The following is a 9,003-nucleotide window of genomic DNA, read 5'->3' as shown; positions in this document are numbered from 1 at the left end:
GGCAGCAGCGCCGGGGAAGCGGTCGAGGAGGCAGCCAAGGACTCCGCAGACATCGCGGCGTTTTTCCGAGCCGGTGAGTGCGGGGCTGGGGGTGCGCGCAGCTCCTTTGTGAGGCGGGGGGTGGCAGGTGCAGGGGGGCGGGGGTGTGCGTGTGTCTGTTAGCGTCAGCCTTTGTGGGTGTGCAGCTGCAGCCCCGGGGTGTGTGGGGGTTTCTCGGGCCGGGGGTGGCGCCGGAGGCTGAGCCTGGCGCGGGCCTGTGTGTGTCGCTGCCTCCCCGGGGGGCCGGGAGCTCGTTGCTGAGCTGGGTCGGGCCGGGCTTGGCTTAGGGGGAGGGGGTTGTTGACAGGCGGTTGGGATCAAAATGGAGGCCGCTGCCGCCTCCTTTCTTCCCCAGCCACCTGCTTCCCCTTCCCAAGGTTGGGAAAATGCAGACTCACGGCTAGAGAGAGGCTGGGGTTGTGGGAGAGGTGTAAAGGAAGGGGCTGTGGAGCTGGATGCCCCCCAGATGCTCAGGGGATGAGGGCTGGTTCCCTCTCAGCACTGGCGGGGTTGAAGGACAGACCTGCCTGGTTCCCTTTGACTTTGCGGTGTGGAAGAGCAGAATGAGTCCCGGATGGGCTCGGTGGGTGAGCTTGTGTGACCACTGCTGCAACTCTCTCAAACGGTGGTGAGAGACCCTGTTGAAGTGGGTTTAACCAGTGGTTTTGCACATGCAGGCAAAGATCTGCTTTGTGCATGGTGTCCCACAGGCACCTTTGATTGGGTTTCTGTGACAGGGCAGAAGGTAATTTTGACCCTTGTCAGGAATAGCCTGTGACGGATGTAAGAAACCAAAATGACTTGACTTGCTTTAGCTCTTGAACTCTGTAGTCAAAGTGACTAAAAGGCTGGGTCACAGGGTTTGACTGCTGAAGTCCTGGTGAGTTGGTATCCAGAGGTGACTGAAACTCTTGTTAAGAAGTGCAGTACTCTGAAATCAAGTCATGCCAGATGTCACAGGAGTTCAGGGCATAGCCTCTGAATCAGATCTTCCTAGAGCCTAAAGGCTGGAGGCTGCAAGTGAGAAGAACAGGGTTTGGGGGGCAGGACCCTGGCCATACTCAGTTTACTCTCCCTTTCAACATCTGCTCTTACTTCCACTGTATGACATGGGATACCTGGCTAGATGGACCTCTGATCTGACCCAGTAAATGACAATGCTTATGTTCTTGAATGCTGAAAACCAAAATTGAGCCTGTTTGAAGGAGGACTGGAATGTGGTGTACTTGTGGTCAGGGGAATAACTTCAGTAGATGACATTCCTGTGCTGGGGCACAAGGCAATATATACTGTTTTTTATTGGATTTTTCTGTCTCTGCTGAAATCAGAAGGAAGCCCTCAAACTTGAACATCCATGCTTTGTCATGGCCCTGTTCTGGTGAAGAAGATGTGCCCTTGAAAACATGTCAGTACTTCCCCATTAACGCCTACAGTTCAGATGATTGTGATGATTTTCCTTAACCATGTCAGTATGTATGGTGACGTGGCTGGTCATTGAAAATAAAATTTAAAGGATACTCTTCAAGCGTAGGTATAAAAGTGAACATAGATTTATGGAGCACAAGAGAAACGCTTCCTTTTTCTGTCCTGGTTGAACGAGAACCAGCAACATTGCAGCTGCTATAGTAATAAATAGGTACACACATGAAGTAAATGCAGAAGTCCTTTCCCATGAAGCTTCTTTAGGGGACGATAGGAAGAAGGTAGAGTTGCCTAAAAGAAACTGCTAATGGTTTTCAAGTACCTTAATCTCTTCTGCAGCAGGGGGTTAACAGCTTTTCTGCAGTCCAGTTCTTTATAAAACCAAACCAAACCAAACCAAACAAAAAAACCCTTGCCTAAAAATAGATAAATGAAAGAAAACTAAAGCAGAGAATGTTCATCAGTGAATGTCAAAAATGAGTAGCAGTTTAATGTAATCTGACAACCTATTTGGCTTCATGTGGTAAAGTACATAATGGTTCAGATTCCATTCTTGATGGTATGGGTATAGACTCAGGATGTTATCAAAAAAAAGGATTTGATGTGCCTGAGATGTATTTACTTGCCGATGTATCTGGAAAAGGCAAATATGGAGGTTATCTGTTGTGGAAGTGGTACGTAGAACAAGAGTATCATCAGTCTTCATTTAGAAAACCAATATCAATCCAATCCAATTGGATTAAAATGTGCTCCGTGTTGCTCCCAGGCTTCATGCACCTGACCCGATGGGACAATGGCTCTGGCTGCCATGCCCTGACCACGGGCCACGTAATAAGCTAGCACACATCCTCCCCAATAAGACGTTAAAAAACAGTGAAAAGGTTTGGTCTTGTGACTTAGGTTTGGTCTTTGGCCTAGTTCGTGGGCAATTGGAGTGGAACGAAGGGGCAGAGGTGTCTGTTGGCTGGCAACTTGTCGTGACATTAAAATGTTCATGGTGACACAAGAGTGCTGTCTGTTTGCTCCCCCAGTTGAGTAGTTGGTATTAAATTATATGTGAATGTCAGAGCACCTCTTAGACATCTAACCGTGGTGACTGTGGAAAAGTAGACTTGAAGTTAGTTGTTACTGAACCAAAATACAGTACTTGAAGCAGTTGTAAGGTAGCAAGCACTTTTCTTGACCATAGAGTTTGGCTGGGTAGTAAAGGTTATAGAATGAAACTAGGAAATGATATTCATGGTAGGTAGTTGGGCCCAGAGAATACAGGCTAGCACCAGGTATGTTACTAATGGAATTAAATTTAACTTAAAAAATGCTATTTTAAATTATGCGTACCATTCAGAATGCAAGTAAGTACTAAAGATGAATGAGAAGAAGCATTATTATGTAAGACTAGTTATTTGCTGTTAAAAAAATCTTTATTTGGTGGGGAAGTTTTGATGCATATGGTTTATTGCTGAAGTAGTTTTTTTCCTATAATGATCTAGCCACTGAATGGGGCAGTGTTTGAATTATATGATACAATCCTGAGGATGTATTGTACTTCAGCTTCAGCTACATTGAAAGGGTGACCTTTTCTGACCGTCTTGCTGTAGATAACAAAAATATTGAAATATTCCTGATTTGATTAGGAAGCAAGAGGACAGTTTACTTCTGCTAAAAATAGAATGGTTGGTCCTAGAAGAGACAATGGATGAGCAGGGCTGGATTAACCCTTTAGTGGGCCCTAGCTAAACAATTTATGGGCCCCCAGCTGAAGATGACATTTTTATATTACTTTTTTACACTCAATAATCATAATATGTAAAAGAAGCACAACTGGGCCCCTTCTTCACTTAGGGCCCTAGGCATGTGCCTGGTTTGCCTGTGTGATAATCTGGCCCTGCGCTTTAGCAATAGTAGCCCACTCATGAGACTTCGCCGGCTGGGTGTAAAAACACAGGAGTGGTGTAAAGCTCTGTCCCAACCTCTTCACCTGCTCTGAAACCCAGGAGTGTTCCAGTGAAGATGGTCTGAGATATCTTGAGAGGAGCTGCAGAGAGGTATGTCTCTAGTATACTTGAGAGCAGCCACTGTAGATTGTCTGGAGCATCTTCCCTGGCCCATTTATGAGTTAGGTCTGTGCAGGTAGGTGGGGTGTGTATGTGGTTGTTCTGGGGCATGTGGCCACTGTGCCTATAAATAGGCCCTTAGTTTTGCAGGAATTATTAGGAGGACATGCTGCTGTCCTGAGCCTGGGGAGAAATATCTGGCTTCTCTGAGGGTGGAGAAAAATAAGAGCCTAGTTCTTGCATTTAAGAGGTTGTATGGGGCACATCATGTTCACAAGGTGCAAGTAAAAATGAAGCTAGCTACAGTTTGTCACCATCTAAGGACCTTGAGCTACAGCTCATGAAATCTTCATCGGAATATGTAAAATAAGGCTCTTCGGGCTGAACTGAAAGAAATAGTACTAAAGGCAGCTAATTGACTATTCCTTCCTGACATGAGAGAGGGGCCTATTCTTTTCAGTTTGATCAAAGAATTAAGACCAAAAGCTGTCAAGTTCCTTCATAAATGCCTGAGCATAAAACCACTTGTTATATTCCTTAAACTCTGTCATAAATTGGAAAGGTGGGAAATACTTGATACCTGTTCAGATGACAGCGTAATGGGGCACAAATGGCATCAAAACTAATTGAAGCCAATGACTAGTAAAATCATAAAGTATTTCAACAAACATTTTTCATGTAGCCTGAGGAACGCTTGAAAATTGGGAGCTAGTTTCTAAGGAACTCATTGTTAGCTAGTGATATGCAGATTGGGTTCTTGAAAGTCAGAGCCATGGCAGAAAGGAAGACGGTAAGATCTTCGGGCAGTAATTCTAACTATGTAGTGCTGTGCATAGACTTTTTGGCAGAGTGCATGTCTGGTCCTTGACTGTGGCTCCTATAATAGAGCAGTTACTAAGGCTGGATGCCCACCTTAAAATGGGAGTCACCTGTATTACTATATTAGGGATCATCAACTCAGAGGTTTAGTAACAGCAAAAAATACTGATAATCAAAAATGTTGCTCCCCACCTTTTCCTCCCCTCCCCATCCCCAAATCAGTACTTAAAACATAGGTGATAGTGTCTGACACAAAAGCAGTTAGGCTTGAAGTGTTAATAGATGTATGAGATGGAATTGCACCTGTGGGAACTCTACTCCTTCACAAATGAAATTGAATAGGTGGTGGTGGCAAAGACCTGCTGAAGGCACAAAAAATGACCTAAAACTGTGTCAACAGGTATGTTTAATTACTCTGGAAGGTTAATTTTCTTGCCTATCGATGAATTCTTGTTCTGATTTAAAAACCGTAGCAAGAGATGCTGTTCTATACCAGGCAATTAGCTGCTATTCAAAGCAGACAAACTAAGCTAACTTATTATTCATTTTCTACTATTTTAACAAATAGCTGTCCTTTACCTACTCTTTGCATAATTGCTTGGCTTGTCTGTATAATTTCTTCTTTAGCTTTGTTCCAAAATTAGTGTTTCTTGGTTTAGGAGAATGCCTACTAACTGGTGAAACTCCAGAAGGGAGATGGTAACTTAAGAACATGAATTCACTGTGGGTGTTTTCTAATCATCACAGCTCAGTGACAAGTGAGAACTAGTAATGTAGTAAGATGATGTAAAACAAAGAAGCAAAATAGCAAAATGGGCTATTGATCCATACAAACAGTTTACAGGGTAAGAGTTATGAGATATCAGTACTGAATTAATGGATTTAGGACTGAGGTTCTCTACCTTTTTAGATCGAAGGCACCTCTCAATAGACTGAAGGCATGCTTCCATAATTTCTGTGAATTGAGCAGCATCCCATTTTTAAAACTAATTTATGGCAGTTCTTTCTTTGTTGCAGCGGAGCAAGGTAGTGGGGGCAGGGCAGTGACCAGGCAGGATCTTGGGCACTGGTTGAGATTCACTGATTTAGCATTAGCCTACTTCAACTGAGAAGTAGATACTGCTGCTAATGGGTCCGTATTTTCTTGCTGGTGAATTGTTGAGACTACTATTCTGTGCAAAGAGGATTCAGATAAAATTGAAAATAAAGCATGAAAATCATGAAGTATCCCTCTGATGCTTTTCCTTCTTGAAAAGTGATTCAGCAGGACACTTGGGGTGGCACTCTAGTCTTTTCTGGGCACCTATGCTAGCAGATTTATTATCTTCATAATTGCTGAAGTCCAAAAATACTGTTTATGCACAGGTTGATGTTATTTCTGTGCACATAGCACTATGCATGTGAAGGCTGTGTACATGCCAAGACAGAAGGCTAATCAGTGTATAAGTAGCATTTTTATTATGGAGACTATCATGCAAGGAACCAAATCTGATTGTTTAAGAGTTCAGAAAACAGTAGACTGCAACTTTTGGTCCCTTTGTGGAAGAGATGCTACCTGCGTAAGGGCTTTAAAATCAGTGGATGTCAGTCTGTTTGGTTGGTGCTAACAGCATTTTGCAAATGACATAGAGTTAATATGCCTGCTGAGAAAAAGCTTTAGAAGGGAATAAGAGACCACTACAGGAAGAAGAGAGGGATGGGTTGGGGGGAGGGGGAAGTAAGCAACAATGATGGAGCAAGGTGCTCTTTTCTCTTGTTCAGCAATAAGTTAAAAAGTGTCTCTGTAATGCTTCAAGGCTTAATGTATAAGCTATTTAAGAGACCCTTTTGAGCCTTGACTAGATCTATGCAGCAGCATATATGGTATTTTTACCTAGCAGGCCGTAGTCATGAGGCTTAGTTGGCCTGACAGTCAGACTAGGAAATAAACACGAAGCTAGAAGTTACTGGTCAATAACATCTACTGTCTGAGTTAACAATTTGACCTGTTGTGGTCAAATACAGGTTGACCTGTATTTATATCTATAGTGGCTATCTCATGGCCTCTTTTTCACATGGCTTCTAAACACCATGAGGGATGCAAATACTGATCTTAAAATAGTGTAACAAATCATGAAGCTTTGTTGAATGAAAAGTCTGCTTTGTCTGAACAGGGAAAGTAGTCAACAGAAGCATAACAAAGCCTGATGTGGCTTTTAAGAAACAGATGAACTTCCTTAAGCGACTGATACCTGTGCTTTGGAGGGATGCGCAGCTGTGGATATAATTAGACCAGTAGAATGTCACTACGCTCTTGTATATGGATAGCAGTAAAGTAGTACTCCTTGCTCAGTAGAAAATTGTGTAAGTGGAACTCTTCTGTAAGAAGACTGAGCTTGTGAATCTTCCTTTAATTAGAGGGCAAATAGAGCTCTAGTGAGTTGAGGAAGTTCCAAATTATTGTGATACTTGGAGCATGTTTGTTGTCTAGGCTTCAGCTAAGCAGCTATGGAAATTTAATAACAAAGTTAACTATACCCCCCCAAAAGGACCAACCAAGAATTGAGGACCCATTATCGTAAGCACTCAGTAGTAGACTGTCTCTGCTATGATTCCCCCCAGTAGGAGCAATAATTAAACAACTTATGTAGACAGGTGGCCACTGCTCTGAGTAACCTCTGTTGGGAAAAGGGGAAGACTGCAACACTAGACATTGAGCTGTGGCAGATATCAAGGGACTTGCATTCCTGTTGGAACAGCAAATTAAGGCTAAAATTAAAAACTTTCTGCAGAGAAAATAACTCTGGATTGACTTTGCCTAGGAAAACTTGAGGGTTACCGGAGTGTGGTGGTAGATGAGCTCTTAAATTAGGACAGCTGTATTGTGCTACAGTAACATATGGGACTTCCTAGAGCAACAGAGCTCTCTCTCTGCTGAAAGGGAGGTCAGGTATGCAGTTGCAGTTAGGTATTGCTAGTTGACCAATAGAAGGAGCCAGGGACATGTAGTTAATATTTACTAGAAGCAGAGGCAAAGGGATTACTTCTAACAGATGATTACTGTAAGTAAGAAAGGTCACTTCTTTTATTCTAATGAATTAAGACACCTGTGTTGGATAAGTAGGGTTGCTTCATTTGATGGGTAAGCCAAAATAAAAATAATCACGTCTTTTTATTTTGGTGACAGAGAGCCTGTAATGGAGCAGGATTCTTAAGACCTTTGTTTAGTGTAAGGGTTGCCAAGAGACTTTGGAACAAAACTGGGAAATAAGAACCTGTGAAAATGAAATTACAAAAGAGTACTTTCCCAACAGTTGCTTGGTAAGAGGGAAATAGCATATAAAAGGCTTGTGAAATCAAACACTTTCTACTATGAAAGGACACCGCCATACCAGCAGCTCCAGTGTGTCTTCCAAGTTGGGATGGGTATGACAGGAGTGAGATGGGTTCTCAAGTCTAAGAGATGTGTGTGGGGAGAAAAACTGTAGAGGTTGAAGCTTCATTAAATGTCAACTCATGATGAGACTTACCTGTTTCTTATTTTCATCAGAGTTACTTTTTGATAGATTTTCCAGGGGAAATGAACTGCAATTGGGGAATAATGCAGGTGAAGGGAAAATGTTTTATTGCAGCCCTCAGTAAGCAGTCTTGTTATTAACGTTGCATAACAGTAACGTAACAGGCCTTTGACAAATCAAAATGACCATTGCTGACTTGAGAGAAACAACTGGTATTAGTTTCTTAGCGTTTTTAATGAGGCAGGAAAAGACAAAAGTAATTCCCAGCAAAGTAATACACACCATCATCTGCAAAGCTGAGTCACTTTCCTTTAGGAAGGATACTGCTTTTGAGTGAAATGTATCACCAACTGGTGGGGGCGGAGTTTTAACACCCAGAAGTAATTCAAGTGCTCTTATACATATACCAGGAATGGAAAGGACTGTATTCTCTGGTGCTGTAAAAGATGAAGGAACTAGCTTCTCAGTGTGTTGTACTGAATTACAGAATATAAAGGCAGCCACAAAAAGAGTCAACAATTATTGTTATGAACTTGAAATAAGGAGTAAAAATTAAGCTCCTTAAGTTGTTGGCCAACACCTGGAAGTAGTGAAGAAATAAATAAGCTGTTTGCTACTTCTGGGAGGTGGTAGTGCTATGTAAAGCCCTGTAGGACTCAGAATAAATTAAGTCAGAAGCCTTGTTTTTAGCTAGGCTATGTATTTTGCTACTTAGTTTTCTGTTGGCATATAGTTCTTATGTCTGACTTATGTAAAATATCTCTGTCAACATAAATATGTTGGACAGGGGTGTATTAGGCCTGTGCAAAGCGGCTAGCATTTGCTTTGGATTTGACCTATTCAGGGGACAGTGGTTTGATTCGGTGATTCGAATCACTGTCTCGAATTGATTGGGTTGAATCTGATTTGGAGATTTGGCCGCAGCTAAATTGGCTGAATCTCTGAATTGGCCCCATCCCCAGTTCCTAGCTCTTTCAAAAAAAAGCCTGGCACTCACCAGCTGCTGCCAGGCTGGGGGTGGGGTGGAGGGGGGGGGGTCATCCCCGCTGCTCCCCACTGCCCCGCTGCTTTTTTTTTTTTTAAAAGAGGCTGGGGCCAGGCGAGGCAGCCATGGGGGGTTCTGAGAAAGTGGGCAGGGGGATGGGGGCAGAGCCCCGCATGCAGCATGGGCC

At 43.0% G+C, this 9,003-nt stretch overlaps 1 protein-coding gene across 8 annotated transcripts in view; it reads left to right on the top strand.

The window, feature by feature from the left end:
• The first annotated feature begins 6 nt into the window (after positions 1 to 6).
• The window catches only part of TRIO (trio Rho guanine nucleotide exchange factor), a 466,181-nt gene continuing 457,184 nt past the window's right edge, over positions 7 to 9,003 (top strand). For 4 of the 8 annotated variants that reach the window (XM_025209623.1, XM_025209624.1, XM_025209627.1 and 1 more), the window contains exon 1: positions 53 to 73. The gene's annotated coding sequence lies outside the window, so the exon portion shown is untranslated. Of the gene's footprint in view, positions 74 to 9,003 lie in introns of all 8 variants that reach the window. The other 4 variants (XM_025209612.1, XM_025209617.1, XM_025209613.1 and 1 more) reach the window with 4 other exon arrangements.

This window comes from Alligator sinensis, unplaced genomic scaffold (genome assembly GCF_000455745.1).
Source record: "Alligator sinensis unplaced genomic scaffold, ASM45574v1 scaffold420_1, whole genome shotgun sequence".
In the NCBI taxonomy this organism is placed as follows: Eukaryota; Metazoa; Chordata; order Crocodylia; family Alligatoridae; genus Alligator; species Alligator sinensis.
This window is presented reverse-complemented; position numbering and strand designations above follow the sequence as displayed.